This window comes from Sus scrofa, chromosome 15, assembly GCF_000003025.6.
Source record: "Sus scrofa isolate TJ Tabasco breed Duroc chromosome 15, Sscrofa11.1, whole genome shotgun sequence".
Taxonomy (NCBI): domain Eukaryota; kingdom Metazoa; phylum Chordata; class Mammalia; order Artiodactyla; family Suidae; genus Sus; species Sus scrofa.
In genome coordinates this window covers 65,982,713-65,994,737 of record NC_010457.5, presented here as the reverse complement: position 1 = coordinate 65,994,737, position 12,025 = coordinate 65,982,713, and the positions used below count along the sequence as shown (strand labels likewise).

At 42.4% G+C, this 12,025-nt stretch overlaps 1 protein-coding gene across 7 annotated transcripts in view; it reads right to left on the bottom strand.

The window, feature by feature from the left end:
• The window catches only part of TANC1 (tetratricopeptide repeat, ankyrin repeat and coiled-coil containing 1), a 245,833-nt gene that overhangs the window by 171,263 nt on the left and 62,545 nt on the right, over positions 1 to 12,025 (bottom strand). The window lies entirely within an intron of this gene.

Genomic DNA, 12,025 nt, shown 5'->3' with positions numbered 1-12,025 from the left:
TTGTGAAGGGATTTGTTCAATTCAACTTTTAACACTATCTCCTCCATAAAGCCTTCCCAGGCCAAAGGCATCTTTAATTTCACATCCCACTTTGTAATGATTATATGGTTATCAATTCAAACCACAGTGAAAAATGCTGAACTCTACAAATTCCCCAAGGCACCTAGCTATGTACCTTATATGCAACAAACACTAAATAAATCTCTTTAAATGAATGAATAGCAGGGTTGTTAAGGAGGGGAAATCACAATCAGTGGCAATTCTCTCCCTCAAAGGATTTGGACTAATAATTTAAGAATTCTTCTGGTACTGAGTACTAATTTCCAAATTTATGGTCAAAAGTATCAGGAGAAACAACAAATCTCCGTAACAAATTTGGGATGGAAATGCTATAAAATTGGGTTGTGATGATCATTGTACAACTATAAATATAATAAAATTCATTTTAAAAAATCTCCATAACAGGATCTGTTCCGTTATCAGGCCTTCAGAAGCAATGACTGCAGGCAGGTTTTACCTTGGTATTTCAAATATGCATACAGAAGGGCTACAGTAGCAGAAAAGCCAAATCCTCAAACCAGGAAGGGCAGTGCTCCTGGCAATAATCATTATGCCTCCCAGGCCAATGGCTCTCATGCAAGATTGAGCACCAGTCTTGGAGAAAGTCCCTGCTCATCCAGAAGCTGAGTGCACCCAGACAACCCCCAACCAAGCACCCACCTCCCAACCTAATGGCAAGACACCACCAGAAGACAAAATAACTGTGACATTAAATATCTAGATGGGGTGGTAGTGATGGTAAGCATCTATTAGAAGAGAAAGCAAAAAGCCCCCTTCAAAGCTGACCTCCAAAGCTCTTCCTCTTAGAAGCCTTTCTAGTCTTATTTTAATTGCTTATCCACCTGCTTCCTCCTAGGCTATGAGCTTCTGGGTAGACCCTGCCTTTCTTCACTAGCATAGTACATTTCCTCACTTCAATATCAACAGATACTCTGGGAAAGAACGATTTTAATCCATCTAAAATTCTCAAAGGGAATAGCTGTACCTCAAAACAGACTGCCAACCTAACAAATTTAAATACATGTAATGGCCTCATTTAAAATGCAGGGCTAGAGATTGAAAGCACTTGTCCTCACTCTCCCAGGCCAGCAAGTAGCAGAGAGACAGGGTTATAACCTGATTTTCCAATTAAGGAATGAGCATTGGGCTAGTGATTGCAAGTTTTTCACTCTACACACATTCATAAGTATCTACTCTGTGTCAAGCAAAGAGGGACACAAAGCATATTACAAAAGAGCAGGAAGACAACAATGTCAACAACATGAGCAAGAAGCTACAAGTCCATGCCTCTGCTTTCTCTATAAAGTAAAACTAAGGCATGAGAGGAGCAGAGAAGGTTCAGAATAGGCCTTGTAGAAAAGAGAAAGGCCAGCACAAGATTAAAGTGACAGCTGAACAGTTCAGATTGCTCCAGGCTGCAGGCCAAGACAGGGCACCAAATGATGATGGTGCAATTCCATCCTCAGCCTCTCAGCCCCAAGAAAGAACCATCCAGAGGACAAGAGGCTTGACTAGTGGTTGGGTGTTTGCAGCACAAGGACCAACAAGACTGATAAGGGTGTTGTACTAGAGTCGCATGGCAGCATGCCACGGGCTCGAGGCCAGACAAGAAGTGAGTGGAGCTCCAAGAGGTAGGACACCTAAGGAGAATGGGGATGGTGTTTCAAATAGATCTAAGAGCAAATACACCTGGACTAAGTGAATGAGGAAGGTGAAAAAGAGGCTGTCAAATCTTCTTAAATAAATTTTAAATTTTTGGAAGTGAAACAATTCTAGACAATGTTAAAGCCCTCACGATGGCCAATAGCATGGTTTGCTAAAGTGGAATGTTCTCAAGTGAAAGCTGGAAGCCAAGAAGTCAAAGAACTTGATCTGGGGATGGGCCATTCAGATGTTCCCAGTAGTAATGGAGGCAGGATTTGGGATATCAACACCAACTTAACAGCAGTATTTCTTAAGTGATCACTATGTGTCAGGTAAGCAGAAGAGAGTTACATTCATATGTAGTCTCATTTTTATCCTTAAAAAAAAAAAAGCATTTATGATCCAACTACAGTGGCTTGGGTCACTACAAAGCTTGGGTTCAATCCCTGGCCTGGCATAGAGGGTTAAAGGATCTGATGCTGCCATGGCTGTGGCACAGACCACAGCTGTGGCTCAGATTCAGTCTCTGGCCTCAGAACTTCCATATGCCAACGACGTTGTCATAAAAATAAAAAATAAATCATCTATGGGACAGTTTACTGATTCTTTTTTTTATAAATAAGAAAGCAAAGGCTTAGATTAACAACAGTCCCAAGAAAGGTGAAGCTGGGGCTTGAACCCACGTGTTACTTCAAAGCTCAGGCTCTGAACCATTGCCTCCAAAGTCATCAACGATCTGGAAGAAAGGGGGACAGGGAGGTGACCAGGAGAGCACAGAATACAAGTCTCAAAGACAAAGTGGCTTTTACCTGAGAATGAAAGGAGATCTGCTATGAATCCAGCTGAGGAGAGGTGGGAGAAAGCCAACTTTGGACCACAGTGGCAATGAGGCCAAAACCCCAGGGAGAAGCACCTAGGGTCTGACCGTGAACCACAGCCTGCATGTGATCCCACCCTTTCTCATACAGCTCCATGCAGAATGTGACTAGGATCACAGGCTGCTTTCCCCTGCTTAAGGCTCACAGACCTGAGTCCCAAACCTCCTATGATGATCAGCTCCATGACAACCACCCTGATTACATTCTTTCTCTTTTCCCCTTTCCTTCCCATTAAGTTTTCCACTTATATCACACAACAGAGCAATGAACCCCGACTCACACTGACCACCTTTCGGATGTGCGACAATTGCAGCTCCCTAAGTAAAGGTAGGAGGCATTAGGTTAACAAAATGACCTTGGACAAGTTATTTGCCTTTCAAGAACTCACCTGTCTAAAAGCAACTCTGCTCCCTTTCCTGTTTGACAGGACAATGTCAGGTCTCTTCCACCTGCAGGTGCTCTCACTATAAGGGGGAAGCTTCATTTCTTGTTCATAGGGACACTGTAATCATAGTAACTGATAAACCATCACTGCAGATGAAAAAGGAGCTCCTCCAAGGAATCTATGGCATGGGTTGACGATAAGCCTTTAGTATAAACGAGAAGAGACCTTGAAAACATGTCAGAAAGTCCATTTTTCAAAAAGTGTGAAAAGGCACTCAATCAATCAGTGCCAGGTGAATGAAGCTTGATATTATAAATCTAAAGAAATTAAATTTTTAAAATTTCACTGCATCTGGCCTCACAGTGAAAAAGGTCAGACAACTTCAAAGATGCCTCATGAAAGACAGCCATTCATTACACAAAGATCTCTTGCTTACGGAGCTGACAGATGGATCCTTCCCTTAAAACCTCAGAATATAAGACATCAAAATCCCTCCTCCACTTCTGTCAGTGACTTGCTACGATGCTCTGAACAAGGTTATAACCTCCCCAACCCTAAATTCATTAAGTTGGAAGGTCTCCATCCCCATGCGGTTTTTTGTTTTGTTTTGCTGTTGTTGTTGTTGTTTTTAAGTCCCCCAGGTGATTCCAAAGTGCAGCCAGCAACACGTATTTAGCACTAATTAGATCCCAGGCCTTTGCTCCAAGCACTTTATTTTTACGTCTAGTCATTTAATCCTTACGACTGTCCTCTGCAGAGGTAATATTACTCTCGCCATTCTATGAAGGCCCAGGGAGGCTGCAACTTGCCCAGAGTCACAGAGCTCATGGGGCCATCCAGGAAGTCTGGCTTCAGAGCCTGACCATTCAGTCCCCACTCTGTAAGAGGCTAAGCTTCCTAGGGCCTCCTGAGGTAATGAAACAGACAAAACTGTCCCATCGTTGGGGGATCATCTTTGGCTATCCACACACACACACACACACACACACACACACACACACAATCCCTCGCCACCCTTAGAGCAGCATCCCATGCCTCAAATTTATCTTGAAAAAGAGAATTCGCCTCTATTAAAAGATAGTTGCTGGAGTTCCCGTCGTGGCTCAGTAGTTAACAAATTCGACTAGGAACCATGAGGTTGCGGGTTCGATCCCTGGCCTTGCTCAGTGGATTAAGAATCCAGCATTGCCATGAGCTGTGGTGTAGGTTGCAGATGCCGCTTGGATCCCACATTGCTGTGGCTCTGGCGAAGGTCGGCAGCTATGGCTCCGATTCAACCCCTAGCCTGGGAACCTCCATATGCCGCAGGAGTGGCCCAAGAAATGGCAAAAAGACAAAAAAAAAAAAAAAGATAGCTACTGTCCACTCCCTCAAGTTCTGCTGGGCATTCAACTTATGGTGCTATCAATGTGTGTGACCCGAAGGCATCAAACAAATTACATGCAATGAAATGAGTGAGCTCTTTCATTCATGAGCTCACAAGGGGAGGACCCTGGGGGATGGGCCATGCTGCCAACAAGGAAGATTATCTGGGGCAGAGACCTCTGTGTCACATGGACCCTATGTCTAATACTTACCTGGAAATTAGAAACTATGTTATTCAAGAGAAGCATTAAAAAAACAAAACAAAACCCTCCCCATTCCTCACTAGAATGAATTGCATGAAGCTTGTTACAAGGTGATGAACCAGGGCAAGGAATGGCCTGGTGCCCAGGCTTTCCTTCTCTGGGCACTTTTACACAGTCCAATAAATGCGGTACGGTTTTAACCTTGGCCATCTAGTTCTAAAATAAATTAGGATATGCCTGTAGCAATAACGCAGTGGAGAGCGGAATCAAATGCAAATGGGCTGCAGGGCATCATCTCTTCCCACAGCAAAAGCAGATATATCAAGACAGGGGTCGCTGTGCTCTTATCTGAAATTTGTAAAGGAAACCATTCTCAGGCAATAAACATTTGGTTGCAGTCCATGGTCTCAAAGTGGGACTGCCACAGGGGACCATGGGAAAGGTCCCATGGGAATGGTTTTATTTTTTTTAATCCACTCCAACAGCCACAAAATGGAAGAATATCAGAGGTCCAGATGATAAAAAAGTCAAAGACAAGTTATGCTAGAAACAAAAGCCAAACATATACAGACTTTTTTGTTTCTTTTCTTTTCTTTCTTTCTTTTTTTTTTTTTAATGTTAACAAATCCGGTCTAAAAGGAAGATAGGAAAGAGAGAAGGGTGTCATTCAAGGCAGGAGCCTGTGACCTCTTAAGTGCCATGGACTGTGGCAGCAATCTAGACCCTCCAAACAGAATATTCTGCAAGATTTTGATATAGAAAATGTGATTACAAAGAAAATAAATTTAATTGAAACAGAAATCAAAACATTCAAAAAGCAAATCTGTGATAATAGTGATGTCTGCTTAACGCATAAATAACATGACACAGCAGGTCTAAGAGCGACTGCAGTTTTCTGAGCAGCGACAGGCACAACATAGTTTAAACTACCTCCTGCAACCTTATCCAAACATCTGTAACGTTTATGTGCCAAAGCCACAGGTGCTATCGACAGTGCATGGTTTATTACCCATTTTCACGACTGAAAGAAAACCCACATTTTGGTTAGAAATTAGTGAAAGTTAAAATGTAAAAATTTATCCACCCATCAGAGTTCACAGACCCTCTGCAGTGCATCCAGGAGTCAGGGGCCCTGACCTAGAGAATCAGACCCAATGGAACAATTACTCGGACTTGCCAAGAGCGCTGCAAACAGCCCAGGAGTTTCTAGAGAAAGAGTAGCTCAGTTTTATCCCACTCGTGGAACTACTGACATCCAGGAAATTAAGCAGTAATTTACTGATCATCAGGCTTGGGTATTCCACACATGCACTATTAGCAATTACATGCCAAATTCCATGATTAGTTTTCAAAGTAGTCTGTAAAAGTGCTACTTAAGAAAGTCCATCACCACCAAATCATTAACTCATTCACAAGAGCCAGCCTGGCCCTGCATGAAAGAGACCTGTGGAAATTTACAGCGTGAGACAATATACGGGAGCGGGAAAGCCAAGGTGAACATGCGAGAAAGTTATGTTTTACATTGGTTTTGTTTGTTTTCTTAGATGCTCTTCATATCCTTTTAAAAAGAATTTAAGGTCTAGCAAGTGCAGTCTTTCAATTAACTGGATCAAGCTTCCTACTGAGGCTGGTAACCCAGGCTTGGCCTCTCCTGCCTCACTGCCTCACACAGTCAGACCATTCCCCAGCTGCGTGCCCTAAATCAGGGGATGCCCTGTGAAGATAAATATAATTCAGAGTCCAAAATACACGGACTTGCATTGGGCCCTTGCCAATTTCTCATGGATCCTGGGTAACTGAGACAGTTTTTGTTTTCATGGTTAGGACCTACAACAACAGCTGCAAAAGTGTAATACTTTCTCTAGACTAATAAAATTACCTAAGTCTGGCTCACTGTTTCAGCTGTGGCAGCAGCCAAACTTCCCAGAAAGCTGCAAGCCTTGTGTAGTTTCCAGAAGAGCTGGGATGGTAGCTCTGAGCTAAACTGGAGGCCTTCAACCCCTACCCGAGAGCCAAAATAACAAAAAGAAAAACCCTAAGTTTTGAATTACAGAGTAATTCCTAGGCATGGGGATTACGAATGTCATTTTTAGGAGTCAGATAAAACTTTAATCAAACCTATAAAAAGTTAAGCTTTACACTTGAAGTTACGTGACATGCCATGTATGAACAGAGACTTTTTTTTTCCCTCTAAAACCCAGTGAAAGGTTCAATTAAAGCCCTTAATCTGGCAGTGAAACCTTTGATCATGGATTCTGTCACCACCTCTCAACACATACAGACAGTATGAAACATAACTCAGACCTAAGGAACAAAATCGGTATTGTGGAGTGGCATGGAAACCACACACACATACATATACCCATAGATCCCGCTCCTTTCAGGGAGGGGGAGGGGGTGCAGGAGGGCGGGGGAGTCACAAAAGCTACAGTCTCCAAACTGAAAAGGTTCCTTATACACAGTACATGGAGCATAGTTACAAAGTTATTTCCTAAAAATAAGTGTGTGGTCCCAAGGCCTCCTTTAAAGAGAAACAGCCCCATTAGAACCCAGTGGAAAACAGGAACACATGTTTCTTGAATGTCTTTGAATGAGAGATGGTGGATGTGAAGCCCAGCTAGATATAATGATGTTGCACAGATGTACTGAGTTGTCACAGTCTCACTGAAACATCTTTCCGGTAGAGCAAAGTTTGCAAGTCTGCCAACAAAGCTGGATATCAAATAATAAATAGCAGGTCCTTGTCTTTATGGAGTCAAACTTTCCAAGCCAGCTCCCTTCTGCCTTTTTACAAACCGAATAAAGCCTATTTTTCAATGCACTGAGAATTCATTGAAAACCACAAAGACATTCATTTCCAATTCAGACTTATGTTATGACTTCTTATCATTATCTCCTCTTATCAATTCAGTAAATCTGTAACAAATAGAAGAACTTCACGCTACAAATCCAACAAGCCATCATGAAAACAACAGCAGAGGTGGGAACGCAAACATACTTTGTGGCCCGCACTGTTATGTTTTTCAAATGATGAAGTATCTGGTTTAGTCCTCACAACAAGGAGGAGGTAGGAACTATAACTGTCTTCCCTGAGAGATAAAGAAATTGAGAGAGAAACTTAGCAGCCTACCTGAGGCCTCAGCCTCCCTCTTAACTTGGCAATGAACTTCCTCTCATGGACCAAAGAGCATTAGAAGCTTGCCTTTGTTACCAAGCCTTGGATCCCAAGATCAAATGATGGATAAGACCAGCCTCTAGTGCACACCTTGGGACCTAAAGATAGGATATGTAAAACCAAACTATCACTATGGAACTTAGAAATCATTAAACCTTCACCAAAGGGGACCCTTTCCCTAAAGAAACTTGGTACCAAAATATGGAAAAGGGAAAACTGTGATGGAAGACAAACAGCATTTCCTTCCAGGGACAGGGCAGAAGGAGAGATCTACGAGAAAACAAAATATAGACCCTTTGTGCCAGGATTTAGGGATTGTTTTGCGTAGCACAACACATGTCCAAGTCCATCCTCCCAAGGCCGATTAGTCAGGATAAAAAAACTCCAGGAGACTCTGCTTTAGTTCCCTAAACATGTCCTATCTGGTTTTGTAGATCGTATCCTCATCTGTTCTAAAGTAGTTACATTCAGATCTAATAGCAAAAATCAGATCTACATATACCATCCTTATTAACAAGGTCACTACTTGGAAGGGACTTTCTGTCTTTATCACTGCAAATAACTCAATCAGCACAATCAGAGACCCAGAAGAGTTTATATTTTCACATGCTGTCACTTATAACCAAAAAAAAAGGCTCATCTGAACTGGCCAATTATTAACTTCCACAACTAAACAAAATTTCTCAAAAATGTGCAAGTCTTAAAGCATTTCCCCATAAAAACCCTGCAAGGGTAAGCATCATGATCCCACCATTCATAATCAGGCTACCCAACTAGTGCACAGCTAATAGAAGAACCAGGGGTTGAGCTTGGATGAAGCCATGAAAGACACTGACCATGGTTTTGCCATTTAAGCATCTTATCTTTACCACCTAATATGTAAGAAGAAAAAAAAAATACAATGACACACAAGCTTGAGTAAGACCCAGTAACTGCCATCAACACAGTCAACCTACTCACCAGAAATCTAAATCTGTGCCATTATGGGAACAGAGTGACATGATGGTGAAGGTGGAGCCAGGAAAAGCAACCCGTAGGTTTAAAATCCCCAAATTCCAACTCCACCATTCTTTACTTACCAGGTGATCCTAGGCCTGAAACTTAAACTCTCTGAACCTTAGAAACCTCATGTGTAACAGAGATGATATACCTCAGAAGAACTGTGAGAATTCGAAATAACATAACATGTACCTGGGGCTACACCTAGGAAGAAACGTATATTATATAAACAGTCCTCACTGTCTCATGTTATTACATCTGCTTAGATAGGCTCCACTACAACTTTTAAAGCCCATAATAATTAAATGTCAGTGAAATGACCTTTTCCCTTTTTATTTAGGATATTAAAATGATAGAAGTTAATCACCGATTAAGATATGGGGCTGACTGAGGGAGGGGTAAAGGATGAGTCATACGTTTCTGGCTTGAACAGTGCCAATGCCCAAAGTGGGAAAAACAGACAGAAGCATGGGGGTGAGGGGACTTTAGGAGGTGGAGGGTGGGAAGCAAGCAATAATTAGGAGGAAAACGAGATCAATATGGATACCCCAAGTTAAAAGTACATATGAATCATCCAAGTAGAAATTGTCTAAGACAAGAGTGAACTCGGAGAAAAGACCTGGGGGACATGAATGTATGGGCAGGGGCTAGACCCACAGAATATTGAAGTTCCCCAAAAGGCTGAGCAGACTGAAGGAAAACCACCTAGGATGCAAGCCCAGGGAACGTGAACATTTGATGGCAGACACAGTAGGACCTACAGAACAATCAAAGGAGAAAAATAGTCAAAGAAACTTAGAGGAGAAAGTTTCAAAAGAGGAGTGATTGCCTTGATCAGTGGGTTAAGGATCTGGTGTTGCTGTGAACTGTGGTGTAGGTTGCAGGCACAGCTGGGATTTGGCATTGCTGTGGCATAGGCCAGTAGCTACAGCTCTGATTTGACCCCTAGCCTGGGAACTTCCATGTGCCGCGAGTGCAGCCCTAAAAAGCAAAAAAAAAAAAAAAAAAAAAAAAAAGAAAGAAAAGAAAATTAAAAAAAAGGAAGGTGTGATCATTCTATCAAGTGCTACAAAAGAGTCATGTCCCAAGTTCTATTACAGGCCATTTGTGACCTGAAGAGCAATTTCTGTGAAACTGAGACCATGGAAACCAGAAGACAGGTCATCTGTAAGGTTCTTCCCTAAATGGTAAGATTCTTTGATTTCAAAATAAAAACAAAGTGTTCTCCAAACCCATCGAATTATTACAACCTCAAACAACAACAGATTGCAAGAGTCTTTTTTTTTTCTTTCTTTCAGAGAAAGGGAAATTTGCAAAAGAGACACAGTTATAAACCACAAAAACCATTTAACATGATCATTGCTATTATGCTCATATCTACTTCCTTCAAGTTGGTCCCCCAGGGTAAGAGAAAAGAAAAATTAGCTTAATTCTCTGCCACCCAAAAACTGGAGGAGGAAAAAAAATGTCTGACTTACTAGATAAATTTCCTGTCCAATAACTCTCTAAGGGTAATGCAAATAAATTGCGATTTCAACATTACTTTGAGAAATGTGTTACCACAAGTCGGGAAAGGCTTTGGTTTCAATATGCAAATCTCTGCGTACTTTAGAAAAATTCCATTTAAGCAGATTCCCACCTGGATTTCTAAATAAGCCTAAGCGCGAGTTAAATTTAGTAAATTGTTCTTCAATGTCATTTTCCTCATTTCTTGTATATTTACAACTGTAGAAAGTGTTGTCCTAGGCAATTTTAAATTAAAGTTATAAAATGGTTCTACAATGCAAATTATGGCACAACAAGGGAATGTTTGGCTTGGCAGTGTAAACTGGTTAAACTAGTTAGCAGAGTTCAAAAATAATTCCCCCAAACATCTGTTCAGGCTAAGAAAGAGTTTTTTGTTTTTTAAGTCTACTCCACATACAAATATTTTTCAAGTTACATACCATCATCTCCTGAAGAGCTTAAACACACACACACACATACACAGCAGGGACATACTCCCCATCCCTGAAATTCTAGTTCACCTAGGCTGAGTCTCAGTATCCTAATTTTTATTATATTTATTTTTTTGGTCTTTTTTTTAGGCTCACGCCCATAGCATATGGGGGTTCCCAGGCTAGAAGTCAAATTGGAGCTGTAGCTGCTGGCCTACCTCCATAGCAACACCAGATCCGAGCCACATCTGCAACCTATACCACGGCTCATGGCAACACCAGATCCTTAACCCAATGAGTGAGGCCAGGGATCGAACCTGCATCCTCATGGATGCCAGTCAGATTCATTTCCACTGAGCCATGACAGGAACTCCAGCATCCTAATTTTTAAAACTTCTTCACAGGACATTATGCTGTGTACTCCCCTGCCATGCTCCTGTTGAGAAGCTTTTACCTTTGGGCAAGATGCCCTCAAGTTGCGGGGGCAATGTGGCCACTGTGTCCCTCATGGACAGCAAAGCATGGCAGGTGGGGTGAGTGCAGAAAATGAAAGCCTGCTAGCAAGCCACACTGGACAGATGCAGAGTGCACCTGCACATCCAATGGACATCTCAGGAATTCTCAGAGGTCTGGGAGCAGCTTTAACTTCAAAGCAGTTCCTAGGGAGGAGTGTCTCCAGTACCTGTGGAGAAGTGATTCAGGGAAGAGCCTTTAATGTCCCCAGTCACCTGTTCTGTCCTGGACCACCTGGGGGTTCCTGCCCCACAGTCTCAATTGCAGGTATCTGAACATGCACAACATTCCTCCAAGCTGTACCTACAGAGCAGGGGATTGGAGACTGTTCTCAGCCAATTCCCTCTCCTTAAAGGAAAGAGGGGCTATTTACATCCTATCACGTGATCCACACTGGAATTAGAGCAAACAAAAAAGATCAACAGGGAAGTTCCCATGTAGTGCAGGAGGTTAAGGATCCAGCTTTGCTGCAGCTATGGCGAAGGTGGCATCTGCAGCACAGGTTCGATCCTTGGCCTGGGAACTTCCACATGCTGCAGGTGCAGCCAAAAAAAATGAACAGAATGAAAGTCTTATCCATCGGGGGCCTCCAGCTTCACCAAATCCCTTACAGTAGGTATGGTTTCACAATGTACCTGTAAGACTGCAGCACAAGGAAAACTATAGCACAGAAGAAGTTTACCAACTTGCTTAAAGTTCCTAAAGCCACACAGCTAGAAAATCCTTCCTGAAACCGGAGGAGGGAACAGCACACTCAGAATAGGTTAACAAGACTGGATGTAGAGCAGGTGGGAGAGGAACTCAAGCCTTTGTGACTGGCCTGGCCCTAAACAGCCAACTTCAGAAGAGCAACTGGATAAGGCAGG